This window comes from Pelodiscus sinensis, chromosome 2 (assembly GCF_049634645.1).
Source record: "Pelodiscus sinensis isolate JC-2024 chromosome 2, ASM4963464v1, whole genome shotgun sequence".
Taxonomy (NCBI): Eukaryota; Metazoa; Chordata; order Testudines; family Trionychidae; genus Pelodiscus; species Pelodiscus sinensis.
Window position 1 is genome coordinate 58,956,713 of NC_134712.1, and position 17,810 is coordinate 58,974,522.

The window sequence follows — 17,810 nt, forward strand, 5'->3', positions numbered from 1 at the left end:
ATTGGTATGCACCTCACTAATGCGGGAACCCTAAACTAAAATAAAGGGGAAATTATTCTTTCTCTTACTTAATTTCTGAAGAACAATACAAGAGTATATAACACAATAGGTCCTGTCTTGTACGTCATCTGGGTCATTGTCTCAGCTGGTGAAAACTAGCCTTACTGCAGGGGGGATGAGGCATTTTGTGGCCCATAATTCTCATTTTCAAAGGGTGTGCACTGAGCTCTTGCAGAAATAGGCCCAGAATGGGCTGTCAGATTTGCATAATTTTTGCACATAGTCAAATCTTGCTATGAACTAGAGAACAAATTTTGTTTGAACGCAGTCTCTCTCATTTTTTTCCCTTACCATCCTCAATATGTTTCTACATTCAGTGTCTGGAAGACCTTCTGCAGCTAAGTTAACACATACCAATTCCCAAGGTTCATAATAAAAAGCTGTTTAGCCTAGTAAAATTTTTCACGGCTGCTAACCAAAGCTTATGTTAGATGAGGTATGTTTGGCCTGTATGTCAAAGGTATTGAGTTCAGATCTTGAAAAGGTTGTATGTTTTAGCTTTATGATTTGTCTGCTTTCTTATAAAAATACAGAACTGTGAACATACAAGGCAGCATTACCACAAATGAAAGCAGTATACAATTATTTTGTTATAACTGTGATTTAACATTTTCTATCTAGTTTCACAGAAGTACATGGAGCTTCACACAGAGAATAAAGACACAGGAGCTGTTTCTTCATTGCCTGGCCCTTTATGTGGTCATTTAGATTAGATCCTGCACCTGCAAATACAGGCATGTGCTTAACTTTAAATATAAGTGGTCTCATCAAAGTCAACGTCACTACTCAGTGAGATAAGTACATACTCATCAGGCCCGTCAGCCTGTGAAAAATGAATCTAAACCACTGTCAGATCTGACGGAAAGTGTTTTACAAGAACTTGGCCCAGATATAATGACTACACTCAGTGCAAGATTGTAGGAAACTGGCTTCTCAGTGTAGAAACTGGATCTTACAAACATTGATTGCCCCATAAAAATGAACACAGAAAAGGCAAACAGTCCCTTCTCAGCTTTCTAATGTGAATTATAAAATGAACTTCCCACAGTTACATAGACTTCCTTCCCCATCAGGAGTAGCTTTAAAAAAAAGTAGTTAAGGGGGTTAGATGAGACTACGCTGACTACAGAATGATGATAGTGAATCAGACCGCCTGGTTTATACCAATCAAGGTTCATAAAACCCACAGGGTTTTTAATTATTAATGAGAAACATATTGTTCAGGGTAAAACAGAATTACAAATTTGTCTGCCCAGAAGTATGTGAGTTAATTCAGCCTGACAGGAAAAAGAGAGAGAGAGAGAGAGAGAGAACCATCCTGAGTGAATTACTACAAGCAAGAGAAATAGGTCTCTGTATTCAGAGGCCTCCATTAGAATGTACAGGAGCTGGGCCAAATGATCCCTGTTCTTAGGAACTGTGGTAATCAACCTCTGTGTCCAATGCAGTGCCTGAGCAGTTTCACGGACATGTTAAGCAATTTTGTCAAGCACAGAACAAAGCAAATGTTCTGTAAACATCACAGCTGCTCCATAAATATCAAGTTGGATATGCCTGAGTTCTCATCTTAGCTATCCCGTAGAACCTTGGCCCCAAATCTTACAACTGTGGTACAACTGTGGTGCATCTTACAATTGTGGAGGGCCTATCAAATCATGATTGGCCCTTCTTAAGTGTAAGCAAGAGTGACTCCATTGGGTTAGGATCCCAGCAAGCTTTCAGGGAAATATTGCAAAACTACAGGTACAATGATCATCCAATTAATAAATTTTAAATGTTAGTGATAACTCTGATAATTCCCTTGGATTTTAGCATAAAGGGAGTTACTATGCCTAGTGTTTAATAAGTGACTTTCTACTTTCAGACAGCAGTGTTAACATAGATCACTTTAGTTCTACCCAGCTTAGTCCCCAAGTCTGAAAACATGTGTTGATGTGTTAAACTGTAGATATTCAACATTTCTGGAACTCATACAGTTTTATATAAGTGTCTAAATATGGGCTCAAGAGCCTAACTTTAGGCTTCAAGTTTGAAAATTTTGATCCAAGCCTTTTCAGGCCATCCTAACATGGCAGAGTTTGGATTCTGCTTTAAAATAAGCTTGCTCACATCTATGTGATATCTGAGCCACAAATTCCCTTTAATAAAAATTGTAATTGCTTTTGTGTACAGTATAAACTGCCTTATTAAATTCACCAAAGATATGGGCACTTGGTATTTAAACAAGTCTAAATATCTTGTATGCCCTACATAGGCATGAAGATATAAGTACACAAATTAAAATTATTATTGCTGTTGATATACCCTGGACATTCCTAAATTGTATCTGGGCAAGAATAGAAGCAAGCCCTTATTTGAGGGAAAGTGAGTTCTTGTATACAGATTTTGAAAGAGTTACACTGGAAAATGGTTTAAGCATACGAACTACTGAATTCTAATTCTACCTCTGATCTTGACTTTGGTTATGGTCTAAAGGGAAAATTTAAAGCCAGATTTTAACAAATGCCACAATTTTCCACCCACAGTTATGAAAGTAGTAGTAATGATGCTCAAGCATCTGATTTGCATCCTCAGCTTGGGTAGTTAGATATTAAAGTGCTAACTTTATGACAGCAAAATTGCACCTGCAATTGACTGCTGATATGCAGTTGAAGGTCCTGTTGAGATGCTGTTCAAAATAAGAATGAAATCTCTCTGCATTATTTTTTCTGCCTGTGAAAATGAGGATAATACTTATCTGCCTCACAGACATGATGCACAGTTCAATTCATGCTCCTTTGGAAAGGGAACAGTGCTAAGTACTAATAGTATATTAATAAAAGACTAGATATTTAATTTGAGGAGAAATTTTAAGAGCACCACAAGTTGAACAGAGCATGTAGGTCCATATACTGCCCTTCAATGCATGAGGAGAGCTCTCACTGAAGTGCACACATCCAGAATTGGTATTACAAGAACACTGAGACACCTCTCTGCTAAATGACTTTGACAAAGCTGAATTATAATCACTACTCAGTGTTCTGCAGCACTGTCCTGCTAGGGGCTTGAGTGGCTTTAAGTTTCCCTGGTAGTCAATGACAACTGGCCTTCAGCACCTCGTAGGATTGGGCCTGATCCTGCTACACCTGATTTATATAAGTAGTTGTTATTCTGACAAGTGCGACTGGTTTCAGTGGAATGATTCATCAGTCTAAGGGTCTGCAGCATCATGGACACTAACTTTTGTCACTAACACTCAGCTAGCAAGGAATTCAGACCACATTCTTAAATAAACCAAACATTACATACCCCAGTTTTCTGCTCTCCTGCCTTTGGATTCTGCTTGAAAATAAGCTTGTTGACATCTATGTAATATCTGAGCCACAAACTCCTTTTATCAAACTTTTTTTTATTACTTTTTGTATACAGGAAAAACAGCAAAACATTTTACTATCTCCATGTTAAATTCACCAAAGATATGGATACTTGGTATTTTAAGCAAGATCAAATATCCTGCATACCCTACATAGGCATGAAGTTATAAGTACAGAAATGAAAATTATTATTGCTGTTGATATATACTGGACATTCCTGAGTTGAACCACCTATTTTGATGATGCAAAGCCTGTCTGCTCTCTTCTCATGAAATAGATGGGGAGGGGAGAGAAAAGGTGTTGCTTTTTCATGAAGAGAGTCCATCATGGTGTACGATATATATGCTTGGATAATCATAACTTTGCTAGTAACTTTTAATAAAATTGATAAAGGATATTAGATGTTCTTGTGAGTGTATGTGTATTTAATATGACATGCTAGTGATAACATCACGCAATAAATGAATGATAAAAAGAAGTAATTGGCTATGGTGGGAGCGTTATTATTAGTCTTTGCTGGCCATGAATGTCTGAAAATTTCACAGTCGGGTCTCTACTAATCTTATTGAAAGGCTTTGTATGTGGGTGGTTGAAAATATGGTACTTGGCCTGTGGTGCCAAACTTTCTGACAGTATCATCTGTCTTTACACAAAAGATGTGGCAGAATATGTTACTTCACATTGAATATTCAGAGCTCTGTTAATCTTGTTACCAGAATAAAGAGGAGTGCAGACTGTAGGTAGTCTATATCTACTACACCCTCAGCGAATGAAATTGCTGTGAATGTGTGTGGGTTTTTTTCTTTGGGGGGAATATTAAAGGGGTCTGAGACAACTTCATGTAGGAGACTGCTACATTCAATCTTTCTTTCATTTGTGCTTCTACTGTTTCTCCCATTCAAATTAATTGCCTTGCATGTCTTTTTATTTTTATTGCAGTATCTGGTTGCTATGTAAATAGTGCTTTAATATTAAATTTCGAAGATGCTCAGTCTGCTTTCTTTGGTTGATATCTATGCACTAGTGAATGCAAATAGCTTGAAAGGTGATTTTCTAGCCAATGGAACTTGCCACACTTGTGGAAGGAGTGCTTTCATTCAGGGTATGTCTACTCTGCCGGGTTATGCCAGCAAAGAGTATGCTAATGAAGTGCTCATTAGCATTTGTCGTGCTGTTATTAGCATAGTCTCTGCCCAAGGCTTTTTGCCCAAGAGGTTTTTGTGCAAAAAAAAACAGTGTAATTGGGTCCGTTTTGCACAAAAACTCTCTTTTGTGCAAGATCTGTATACCTCCTTTTTTGAGGCATAAGGATCTTGCACAAAAGGGAGTTTTTGTGCAAAACGGACCCATCTGCTAGTTTTTGCGCAAAAACCTCTTGCACAAAAACCCTTGGGCAGAGAATATGCTAATGAAAGTGTGACAAGTGCTAATGAGTGCTTCATTAGCATTCTCTCTGCTGGCACAACTCTGTAGTGTAGACATAGCCTCAGAGTAGCAGGTAGCCTCACTGAAAAGATGTGAGAATGGATGTAGCTGTATTCTTCTGCTCCTCTTGGTGGTGCTTTTTCTTTCTGCTGCCTTGTTGGGTAAAGCCAATTTCACCCTGGAGCTACAAGAAAAGATAGATAGATTTGAGGATATGAATGAGAGATCTGTAAGAAGAGAGGTCCTGAAGGAGGGTATGAGAGTGCCTTGAAAATGAGGGGGTGATGCCAAAGAAGAATAAGTGTAGGAGAAATAGGAACAAGCACACGCAGATAACCCATGGTAGTATGTCAAATGCCTGAGCAGAGCTTGGTGCCCAGGAAATGCTAGCCTTGCACTTATGAGTGTCTTTTTCACCGTTCATATGTGTCTCATTTTTCATTCTTTTAAAATGAGTGTCCTTTGCAAGATTTCACCACTGACTTTCATGGACCTAAACACATGGTCACTGTGGCATTCCCTTGTAGGCTACCATTTTGGTATGAGGTAGAATGACAATTTCTGTGCTTTGCTGAGCAAAGGCCCACAACAAATTCTATCTCTGAACATTTATCATTGTTAAAGGATAAAAAACAAGAAAGCTCTCTCTCCTTTTCACTTGTGTGTGCACACTTATACCATATTGTGTAAACAATTATAATGGTCCACCTGCTGTTTATACACACACACACATGCACACGCAAGCAACTTTTTATTTTTGAATGAAGTATTTCAGTTCATATTTATATAAAAAAGCACAAATCCCTCCCCTCTCCCAGCCACGTCATTGTCTCTTCAATATTCAGGATAACACTGCAAAAAAGTTTAGTGCTCAGTATTTTAGAAAAGTGTGTGTGTGTGTGTGTGTGTGTGTGTGTGTAAAACACACACACACACACACACACACACACACACACACACACACACACACACACACACACGTAAACTGTTCTTCCTCTCTGTAACAAACCATATTGCAGATTAACCACTGCTTTCATAACCTACAAGTGGGCCATTTAGCTCTTTCACCACTGGTTAATGTACTGTTTTGTGCTCACTCTTTCTATAGTACCTAACTAGTTTTCTGTTTTTATTAGAAATTCACCTATCCTTGACTACTGAGGAGAAAAGAAATTACCCTACAGAGCCCTGCAGCCCATAAAATGGCAGAGATTCCTAAATAAGACTGGCCTGAAACTGAAACCTCTGTCTGCCTGCACTGTAATGAAATGCATGACTATAGGAGATAATAATAATTGCAGCAATAGCTCGTTACAGCTCCCAGATGATTTGGTGCTGTCAGGAGTGCACTGTCCTCTGACATCCCAGGAGGTGAGCAGCATCACTGACTGCAGGCCCTGATTGGTGTGGTGAAATATTGCTGGCAAAAATTAAAAGGTCTTGGTGTCAAAATAATTCATGATATGCATATCTTCCATTCTGATGAAACGGCTGATATCCGGATTAGCAAGATAATAAAACTGATCAGGCTACAGTTAAACAATTTAAGTTGGAGAGCTGTTCATTTTGTAGGTGTCACTTGTCAGATCAAGGGGTCAACACAAAATGAAAGGCTCTCCCCAGTAACCTTCTGATGATTTGGATCTGGAATGTTCTTCATGATTTGTCCAAAGTTTTCATCACAGTGCTGCCGAATAGCATTACCACAGCAGGCTGTATTCTGACATTCAAATCCTGGGAATGACAGGTTATTAGGAGAAGAGAACTGGCTGTACATACATTAAGCCCCATATCTCTGACCTGTAATTTGAACTGATAGTGATATTGTAATTGAGTGAGTAAAAAGGGGAATTCTTTATTAAAACACAGGAAGATGGAGAAAACGTTTATTTTCAGGAGATTTATGGGTTCATAAAATAAGCTTTTTGATGATGATTTATCTTACAATTTTTGAAATGCTGTGCGGTGTTCTTAGTATTTATTTCATGGAACAGCTATTTAAAATAGCTCTCTATTTCTCGTCTGTTCTCAGCCTGTTTTCCAGAAACCTGTGTCTGTGCAGATGGAAAGGATATTTGTTTCATACAGGAGTTTATGTATTGGAATAGTTCAAGGATTATTCCAGTAAAATGGACATAGGGAAAATATTGTACCCAGTTAATGTTCAGTGCTTCTGGGGCCCCTAATGTCTTTCCTTGACACCTTATTGCAGGCTATTACTACACAATGGATCTTAAGTCATACGGTTATGGGGAGTAGGACAGACCTGTGCTATTAGGGTAATTGAGTCCATTGTGTGGTACTCTGACACACTTGAGTAACTAATTTAATGGGATGTGTTTTCATGTTTTTCTGCTCAGGCCTCTTGCTGAATAATTCTCCTGTCTGGTACAGAGCAATTCACGGCAGGTAAAGAGGGTCACAAAGGCTTACGATTTCCCCAAGCCAGGATTGCTCTGGAGCACAGGTGCACACAGCTAGCACCCATGTTAAACTCATTGCCTACAAAATGACTGCCTTTTAACCTGGACATGTTAAATTTAGGGTTAAGCACAATTTGTTGCTTTCAAAGGGACTGAAGTTGAGCCATCTGCTATATATCTGAGAGAGTTTGTGTGTGTGTCTGTGTGAGCTAGGACCACCAAATCTGGTATGCGTCTTCCTTTTTATCATAACTTATAGCAAGGTCAGGGTTTGGTTGTGCCAGGACAATGCATGGAATGTGATCTGTACCCCAGCAAACGAAAAAGGAGGGGTGTGATAGCCAGGGGGACAGCAAGCACAGGGGACAGTTATACCCCAGAATGACCACAGAGTGGGGAGCAGACACAAGCTGCCCCCATCCCCTGCTTTAAACCTATTACTCTCTCCCCTGAGCTGCCTACCTCCCAACCCCCTTTCCTGACTCCTGCATACCCCACCACTGCCTGAGCCCCTCCTCACTCTGCCATGACTCCTGCACCTCCCGACATCTCTGGCCCCCTGCCCTAAAGGACCCAAGCCACGCTGGGTAGGTCTTCTCATAACTATATAAAGAACTTAAATAATAAGATTTTCCTTTACCAATTGTTACTGAAGCAGTTCGTTAGTTGTTTACCATAGGTAGAACACATAAATGTTGCATGTTCACCTGCCTATGTTTTTTTCTTCTGAAATGCTGTGCTTGTGTGTAAAGGATAAGGGTCCCATTGGGCATCCACCGAAATTGATGGGAGTTTTGCCCCAGGGCAGTCAGTTTTGTTTGTGTTTTTGCAACATTTAGCAGTCTGCCAGCAGCAATTGGCAACCGAGTTTAGTGAGTGGGTGCATGAGTCGCCCTCCTTCATCTCAATGAGCCACAAGATTGTTGTAATCAAGATGATGTCCTGGGAAAGGGTAAAAAAGAGTTAAACAACAAATAATCTAGGAGCACCTAAAGACTAACAAAACATGTAAGTGGTATCATGAGCTTTCGTGGGCACAACCCACTTCTTCAGAGTGTTAAAAGTCCAGATCTGAGAATAAATAAGGAAAGGAGGGAAGGGTAAGTGGGAGGGGGAAAAAAAAAGACAGTGAAATTGGCTTTGGGACAGGGTAGTTTTTCTAACTATATTTGCATACTTAGAATTTGCAGGGTGTGCTGATTGGACTGTACCAGCATTTTGATTGGATGCAGAGGGCATGCACAGCTCTCTGGGTCAAAGTTGTGTGCAATCAGCATGCACTTGCTTCACATGCCCTTGCTTTATTGCCATGTCACTTCACTGATAGGCAGAAAACCTGTGTGGACGGAAACCAGTGGAATCTGGCAGCTGTGCTTGTGGGCAACAGTAAACGAAATGTCTCTCAGGCCACACACAGAACTCTGCTGGGCTGCAGGTGGCCTGTGAGCCACAAGTTGCCTGCTACTGTGTACAGAGAAGGAAATGGGTAACTATGTCAACAAAGCAGCTGGACATGTAAGTGCTCAGTATTTAGAAAGCCCTCCCAGTTCCCCTTCCTTCTCCAGTGAAAGGAGAGGTGACCCATTGCTTGCTGATATATTTCAGTTGCACCATTTGTTGTTCCTATTCCTAGCAATGAAATGAAGCCTCCAAGTGCCACGGTGTCAACAGGTACTTTTATTTCTCATCCGTTTCTGTGTGGCAGCTCAGGGTTGAATGTTTTGCCAGATTATAGGCATTAAATAGAGAACATTTGATTGCTCAGATTTCACACCACATTTATTTTCACAAGTGAGAATATTGATCACTGACAAGTGATGTGCTTAGGATTTTGATATTGGGCATCTCCTCTCAAATACAGTAGACCTTCACTTATAATTTGTTAAAAATGAAGAACCCAATTCCGCAAGCATTCACATCACTTTAAATTTGTGATTGGTAAGCTTAGATTGCTTTGCCTTTGGCTTTGGTGCATTCAAAAGAAAAATAGTTCATGTCATTTAAAAATTATAACTATCTATTTTATATATAATTACATCATATTTATCAGGCGAATATTGATACCTACATAAATAAAGGGCTGGACATACAAAAAAATAGCGTGCTTATATAATTGTAAAAATTACACTGTTTTTATGGCTCCAATCCTGCAAAGAGATTCACATAGGCTGACCCTCACACTCAGAATACCATTGACCTCAATGCAATTACTCAGTGCGTAGGAAATTGTTTGCATGATAAGGTCCAAAGACCTCAGTCCTATAAAGGCAGGAGGACCTCTTAAATTGATGCAGACTCCCAGGGACTTCGGTGGGTCTGTAGGCATAAAAGCCTTTGCAGAATTGGGAGGTCATTAGAGTTTAAGCAGTTTCCTTTTAACATCATACAAACATAATATGTGCACAGTTTATTTTCATGTTGATTGATAGCCATTGAATTACATACATATCAATATTGACCTGGTAGTTGCAATGTAGTTACAAGCAAAATAAAAATCTGTTTTGATTTTTTTTTAAATAAATGGAAACTTGCAAGATATTTAATTTGGTACGTCCCAAGTATAATCACTAAGCAATCGGCAGGAACATGGGTTTGTGCAGCTGTTGTGTCGTCACATGGTATTTCTAGCTAGTCAGAGCAGGATTCTGTACTGGCACTATTACCTTTGGGCATGTCTGCACTAGCAAATTATTTCAAAATAACTAAATTTGAAATAATAAGTCCCGAAATAACAAAATTGAAATAACGTGTCCCTATGACAAGGGAGCCTTGAAATTAGTCCAAGGCAGGCTCCATTATTGTGGATGAACTATGTCGACTTAGAGCCCACAAAGCACTGGGGAGTAATTACTTTGAATGGCTCTGGGGAGTAGTTATTTCATAATAGCAGCAGTGTAGTGTCCATTCTACCGCTATTTCGAAATAAGCATTATTCCTTGTGGAAAGCGGGAGTTATTTCAAAATAACCAGCTCCTTATTTTGAAACAATGGGCTTGGTAGTATGGATGCTTCACTTATTATTTCAAATATGTGGAGTTATTTTGAAAAAAAACTCCCTAGTGTAGGTCAGGGCTTAGTGTTTGACTCTCTCCCACAGGAATTAGATTACTATAGTAAGATCCATAATGAACTTCTGGGGGCTCTCAGCTCATCTCCCTTCTCAGGTAGAAGGCTAGATTCTTTCTTTGTTTTGCTTTTGGTTTTTGGTGGAGATGTGTAGGAATGGTTATTGAAATGTCTTCAGGGTTATGGTGGAAAAAATTATGAAGTTTCACCCTCCCTATTCTCCATCCCGCCCCCCCCAACACACACCCTCCCCCTTCCTGATGAAAACCATACCCAAAGGACTCAGGTTAGTTTGTGTGCGTGAGTGTGTGTGTGTGGGAGCAAGAGAGAAATGCCTGTTTTTTTCGGAGACAAGGCTGCAACATTGTTGGAATTCAACAGTTTGTATAAATTAAGAAGAGAAAACTGAACTGAGATTTAAGATTGTGTCTGTGTGTCTGCTTGTTTCTGCATTTCAGATTAGACTTATTTTTGAATGGTATACATAAGCCTTTCCATTTTCCCTCAGTAAGTATTGAATCCTGGTCAAAGAGAAACTAATTGTTTATTTTCAGTGAATTAGCACATGTTTGATTCAACTTCATTTCCCATATACCATATGTAACTATATCTATTAGCCAATTTAGAAAATATGTAAGCTGGGCAAATTTCATTTGTAAAACATATTGCTTGATATATTTCGTTATACTGTCCAATAATTATATGGGATGGGCCCATTCTTATCATTTTCAATACATGTATTATATTATCACATCTGTCTGTCAATATGAAGTTCAATTAATTGATGGTGCATGTAAAAATACATGTGAATATATTGTTTCCCTATGAGATGTACATTTTGGGATTGCCTAACAATTGATTCAGCAGCTAAGCTGATTTGATTTTCCTTAAGGGGTTGAGGTCTCTACCCCATTTTATTTTTTCATTAGAATATAATAATAGTCACAGGAAAGGGTGATTTGGTATGTGATCTATTTCATTATGTTTCTATGGTAAGGGCAGAATCTAAAGTGGGAGAGCTCACTAATTTTTCGGCAGAGTAATTTATTCCACAGTATTTAAATGTTGTAATTTTCACACTGAGGCACATGCTGCCACATTTATCTTCCCCTGGACCAGTCTCTGTCTTGCTCTTTCCTTTTCATCTGTTTTGTTTTTTTGCATTTTTTTCATAAATTCGACAGATGGCCTCTTGATGAATCCTTGATAATACTGTCATGTAAAGCTGCTAAGACTAGAAATCATCTCGCAACAATTTTTCATTGCAAAGAGAAAATTGAACGGAGACAAACATCACTAAGTCCATCATAGCAGCAACAAAATATCTACTTCATGTAAATAAAGAAGACAAGCTTTCCTCATAATACTCAAGCACAAATGCCACTATCCTTGTAAAGCCTCTTGATATTTTTTTAATGCTACATTTAATTCACATTTCAAGCCATGGATTTGTTTAGTATTTTGTTGGTTTCATATTCAGAACATTTTCCAGGCTTTTAATATGTTCTCCCTCCTCCTTGTTCCCCCTCCTTTTAGGTCTTTATAATTGTGGATCAGGTGAAGTTTGCTTCCCCTCATTTCAAGGTCATGCACCGCTAGGACCATTTTCCTGACTCAGAGGGCACGTAATTTCACAGCCGTGTACTCCTCATTAATCCACCCTGAGTGGGTGCTCAGGAAGTTCCAGATCACAGATTTGTTTTTGTCTTGTTCTCTGACTCAGTGCTTCACAAAAGGATTAGATTAACCCCTTTTGATTGTATTTATATCTTACTGCATCATGTTAGAAATAAAGTGATTTCTTCTCCCCACATGGTCCCCAGTGTGGAAAGGGAGGGTGTTCACTTCATTTCTTTACAAATAGGTCTCAGTTAGTTAAAGGGAAGCTTGTGGCAGACACAGAATTATTAGTTTATTTTCTTGCTCAGTTATTACTGCAGCTTCAATGATTGATTCGCCTCTTCCCTAGGTAGAGACTTGTTTATAAGCTCTGAATGGTGTCTCTATAAATGAAAACTGCTGCAGTCTACTGGCCCTGAACAGGGTCTCATCTGGACCTAAATTGTCCCAGCCCCAAAAAATTAGATGTGTTGAATATTGGAGAGGGTCCATTTTGTTTTTGGAGGAGGGTTCCAGACAAGAGTATGAGCAATGGCTCTTCATTGTGGGACACTTTCTTCTTCTTTAGGGTGCATCTACACTACAGAGAAGATCAAAGCTGCTGCTGTTGATCTTCCAGGGTTTGAATTAGCGGGTTTGTGAAGACATGATAATTTGAACTTACAGGGACACTCCAGTTAATGCCGGTAGTCCTGCTTCCATGAGGAGTAAGGGAAGTCGAAGAGACAGTGTTCTCCCTTCAGCGTCCTGCAGCGTGGACAGCACCAAAAGATGAGTTAAGGTACTTCGACTTCAGCTACACAATTAACAAAACTGAATTTGTGTACCTTAATTTGACCTTGTCCCTTAGTGTAGACATACCCTGCATGTCCAATTTTTTTCCCCTTAGGGGCTATAGAAAGGTTGTATGCATATGAAACCTGGACAACATATAAGCATCACCTGAAGGCACTTGAACAATATCATCAACGCTGCCTCATGAGAATCTTAAATATCCCTTGGGAGAATAGGCGCATGAACACTAGTGTCCTGGAAGAGTCGAACATGACCAGCATTGACGTTATCATCATCTACCCACAACTTGGTTGGACTGGTCATGTGGTCTAGATGTCCGATAAGCACCTCCCAAAACAGATTCTGTTTTCCAAGCTGAGGGAAAGACGGAGGAGCATTGGGGGCCAGAGGAAGCAATTTAAGGACATGTTGAAGGCAATCATGAAAAAGTGTGGCATTAGTGTTGACACTTGGGAGAACCTTGCCCAGGACCATCCCCAGTGGAGAGTGGTAATCTGTGAGGGTATGTCTACACTACCCCCCTAGTTTAAACTAGGGGGGTAGTGTAGACATACCCAGAGGGAGTGATGCAATTTGAGAGGTCCTGCTGCAATGCAGATGAGGAGAGGTGGCGAAGGATAAAAGAATGGCAAAAACTGCCCTGTGCCCCTTCAATAGCCACCAGCATCTTCCCCTTCTGCGGTAAGACCTGTGGCTCCAGACTCAGGCTGGTCAGCCATCAATAGATCTACAAATAGGAGGGTGACAGGAAGACATCCTACTTGCTTCAAGAGGAAGAAATAGAAAGGTATTTTTACCTACATGGAGTCAGTGTGACCTATCTGATAAAGCCTTGGCTTGCCATGTAGATGGCCTCAATTCTAGTCCTAGATCCTCAGGATGGTCTTGTGTAAGTGACTTGCACCTCTGTATACCTTAGCTTCCCCATTTGTTGTATGGCGGTAACAATAGTTACCTCCTCAGGGCATGTCTACACTTACTGGTAGATTAGCACTGCTGTGATTGATTTAGCGGGTCCGGTGAAGACCCTTTAAGTCAATACCAGACGGTTCTGTCGATTCTGGTATTCCAGCTTTCCAAACAGAGAAAGGTAAGTCAGCACGAGAACATCTCCTGTCGACGTAGCACAGTCTAATCAATGCAGTAAGTCAGCCTACACTATGTCGACTTCAATTATGCTAGTTACGTAATTGAAGCGGTTAAACTTACGTCAGCTTACCATGAGGTCTTAGTCAAGCACTTTGAGATCTACTGAGGAAAAATGTTGTTATGTAATACGGCAGTATGGTAGAAAACATGGTTCTGTGTTTAGAGCAGCTGACTGAGGCTACACATTTTCTTCACAGCTCTGATGCTGACTTACTATATGGCCTTACTTAAATCTCCATCCATAAATGGGAATAATGTTTGCTTGCCTTTGTAAAGTGCTTTTAAAATACTTCCTCTTCTTCTTCCCTCATCTTCCTCTTGAAGAGAAGGAAATGCACACACTCAGCTCCGAGATCTAATGGAAACATTTCTCCCCAATGAGGCCTCATGGAAGGGAAGATTGAAGAGCTTGTCCTCATGGCCATCTAGATCGATTGGGTTGGCCTGATGTTGCCTGTCCCTTTAGGGGATCAAAAGGGATAATGGGGCTGCCCCACCAAACTGTTGCAACCTATTTCTCCCCCTCACCCCTAAGGAAAGACTAAAGTGCTCCACTCCAAACCGTGGAGATGGAAGACTATATACCTTGGATCTTGCTGTGTGTGATGGGAGCATGTAGGCCTTGCATTTGAAAGAAGGGAAAGTGATTGGAATTTTTCCCATCTAGGATTATTTATTTTGTTTAACACTCATCCTAATGAACACTCTGTAGTGTTTATATCCACTGCAATGGGGTACATTTTACCCTTTGTGATTAATTTCAGATTACTTCTGTGGTGTGTTACCTTAAAAATTACCACTCCAATGTTTTTGCTTCTTTTGCACATGAAATACTGTTTCTTTTCACAGGTTCATAGTTTCCAGTTCCAGAAGGGACTGTTATCTGTTCTGACCTACTGTAAATACAGGCCATAGAATTTCTCCAAAGTAACCCCTAGTTAGATAGAGCATCTCCTTTAAAAAAAATAACCCAGTCTTGATTTTAAAATTGCAGTGATCCTTAGGTTTTGTTTACAGTGCTAATTTAAAACATTTAATGAATCCTTTCCATCATTAATGTGCTTATTGTTAGTATTTTTGCTGAATTAGCACCTAAAGAGCTAAACAAGGTAAGGCTAACGTTGTGTTAGGCACTGTACAAACATGTAATCAGTTTCAGCTCATGTCCCAAAGAGGTATGACACTCTAACTTTGTTGATAGATTTAATTTTTTCCTCAAGGGTAGGTTATGCCATACCCTTAATGATCCTGTTTAAAACAACTTTTGCAAAATTGTGTCGTATCCACAATGATGGCACAACTTTGCTAGGTGAAACCATTATTAAAAATGGCACTGTATTTGTCTTCAAGGAGATCAATACATGGGAGGTTCTAAGTTTGTGGGTACAACTGGAATCTGGTGAGGTGATTCATATAGATGGCTTCTGAAGGAGAGTGAGAATGAAAAATACTTTGACCGATTTGAGCAATTTAACCAGAAGACACTGTGTGCATGGGGAATTCTGTCTTGATATGGGATGGTCAACTAGTATGACCAACCAGCCATCATTCAGAAAGTTCCAGAGTTACAAAGAAGATAATGTTATGATCCACAAAGAGAACAGAGTAGCGTCTCCAACAAGAGGAGATGCAATCTTGAACCTGCTTCTCCTTGCTAGGAATGAGAATATGAGAGAAATACACAATACAGCAAAACATGGATTGAGTTAACAGAAAACACCCATTCAGGAATGTACCACTGCTCGGTGCACTTGAAGCTTGAGGATTTCTTCGGATAATTATATGATTTGTCATGTGGGATGTGGCTTGCTTTCATCCGTATTTCACAATGCTCAACAGATAATAAATGGGATGGAAGTGAATATAATGCTCAAATATCACATTAATAGATTGCACTGCCACCATTTGGGTGGTATTTTTATATTTCAGATATTTTTATCCATAGAAAGAAATAAAATAACTTTATTCACTGTCATTTCTTCTTGCTCCTTTCAGGTTTGCAACATATTTTCTTATGTAAGTATTCCTCCCTCCCCACTGGTATTTGACCTCAGGTTGGATCTCAGGAGTGCTGAGCTTACAGGTATTTAGTTTGTATTAGGAAAAATAGAAGGCTTTTTTTTTTTAAGGGAGGGGGTCATCAGGCAAAATCTTCTCCTTGCTCTTGCATGCAAACCAAGTAAATAGGCTTTGTGTAAGCACTAAAGTCGGAGCTTGGTGGCGGGGGGGGGGGGGGGGGGGGGAATCGAATTGACTTCCAACTTGCAGAACACAGAGGGGATCACAACCTCTCTGAAACTACCATTATAATGCAGGTTGAACCTGTCTAGTCCAGCACCCTTGGGACCTGACCAGTGCTGAACCAGAGAATTTGTAGGAGGTCATATTGTCTAGCAGCATTACCAACACTTCTACTGCTCATTGGGCTCTTATAAGACATTTGGGAATAAATTTGCTAAATAACAGCACAGAACACTGAGATCCAGGACTGTTGGCTCTAAACTAAGTTTATGGGACCATGGGAAACTTGGCCACACCCAGGATAGGTGCACATTTGGCTAAGTAATATCATGCCATACCACAGATGTTGCCAGATCAGAGTGCCAGACTAGAGAGGTTCAACCTGTAATTAATTGTGGGCTTGCTGAACACCCCAGTGTCAGGTGTTCTGAGCAACTAGATCCACATAACTGAGGATCTTGTTGTCCTATGATCGGCTCAAAGCTTAATCAGCATGGGCTTAGAGACCACTGTCCAGGTGTGCACAGAATTCACAAATCTTCCTTTGTGGTCACCTCATCCCTCTCCTGCTCCCAGTGGTACCACAACTGCTGTTTTTGGAATCCCAGAAAGTTTATTTTTAAAGCACAACTGCTAATGGAAGTACATGATTTTAAATAATTTACATTTCCATCTGGCTTGAAGAACACCAGGTGGAGATTGCAGATCAAGATGAGTCCAAATGGAAGGAAATCTTTTTTTAAAACATTAAAGCTAAAAACAAACATTTTAGTGTATCGGATTTTTCCAGTGGTGACTTATGTTTTCTCTCACATAATTTTGTTTGTGCAAGGAGTATGCATCCCTTCCTTGGCTATGTTATACAAGTTATTCAGAATTAGCAGGGAGGATTGGGAAGCAGGAGAAAATGAGGAGATTGTGTGTGTGTATGGCATATTGGAGGAATCAAGGGTTAGAGGTTTTCTTCAGAATATTCCTTTGACCATTAAAACCATTCCAAAAGGATATTATCATAATCTGTATATTCAATATGAAAGCTCAAATGTCTTTAAGGTGGCAACTAACGGGTTGTCTTCCCAGTAGATACAGTTTGTCTGAAAGATACAATAGCAATATAACTGATCTATTCTAGGAAAGGGCTTTTTTGATAGCAGAATGAGAGGATAGGTTCAAATTGGTTGGAGACTCACCATGGACTTGCAAATGGGCAGGACATAATCAAATTAATTAAAATTTGTTGGGGGAGCTCACAGTGAGAGTGGACAGGCCTGAAGTAGCAGATTTAGTTTACTTTGACTTAAAGTCGTCCATACTGTACTGCATAAGACTAATGCCTAAGATTAAAAAGTATGGTATTGTTAATGAAAGACTAGGGAAAAAAAAACTGGCTTGGTAAATAGAGGGCATATTCAGGGGGTAGCAATTTACTTACCAATCAGCTAAATGAAAATGGTTGTGTTTCGACAATCTGTGTTGATCATACTCATACTGTACATCAATGGCTTTGAAGAAGGAATATGGGTAAAACGTGGAGAACTGCCAATAACGCAAAGGTGAAGGAGGTTGCTAATACCAAAAAGAGTGTGCTTGCATCTAACCTGAGGCATGGGCTGAAAAGGGTTCATGAAATTTAATATAGTTAGAAAATGAGCATACGACTGAAAATTGTCAAAAGCGA

The 17,810-nt window shown here is 39.7% G+C and overlaps 1 long non-coding RNA gene across 2 annotated transcripts in view; it reads left to right on the top strand.

Annotated features, from left to right (window-relative positions):
• The window catches only part of LOC142827050 (uncharacterized), a 73,416-nt gene that overhangs the window by 51,766 nt on the left and 3,840 nt on the right, over positions 1-17,810 (top strand). For both annotated transcript variants that reach the window (XR_012901420.1, XR_012901421.1), the window contains exon 2: positions 15,887-15,974. This is a non-coding gene — a long non-coding RNA (uncharacterized LOC142827050). The remainder of the gene's footprint in view (positions 1-15,886; positions 15,975-17,810) is intronic.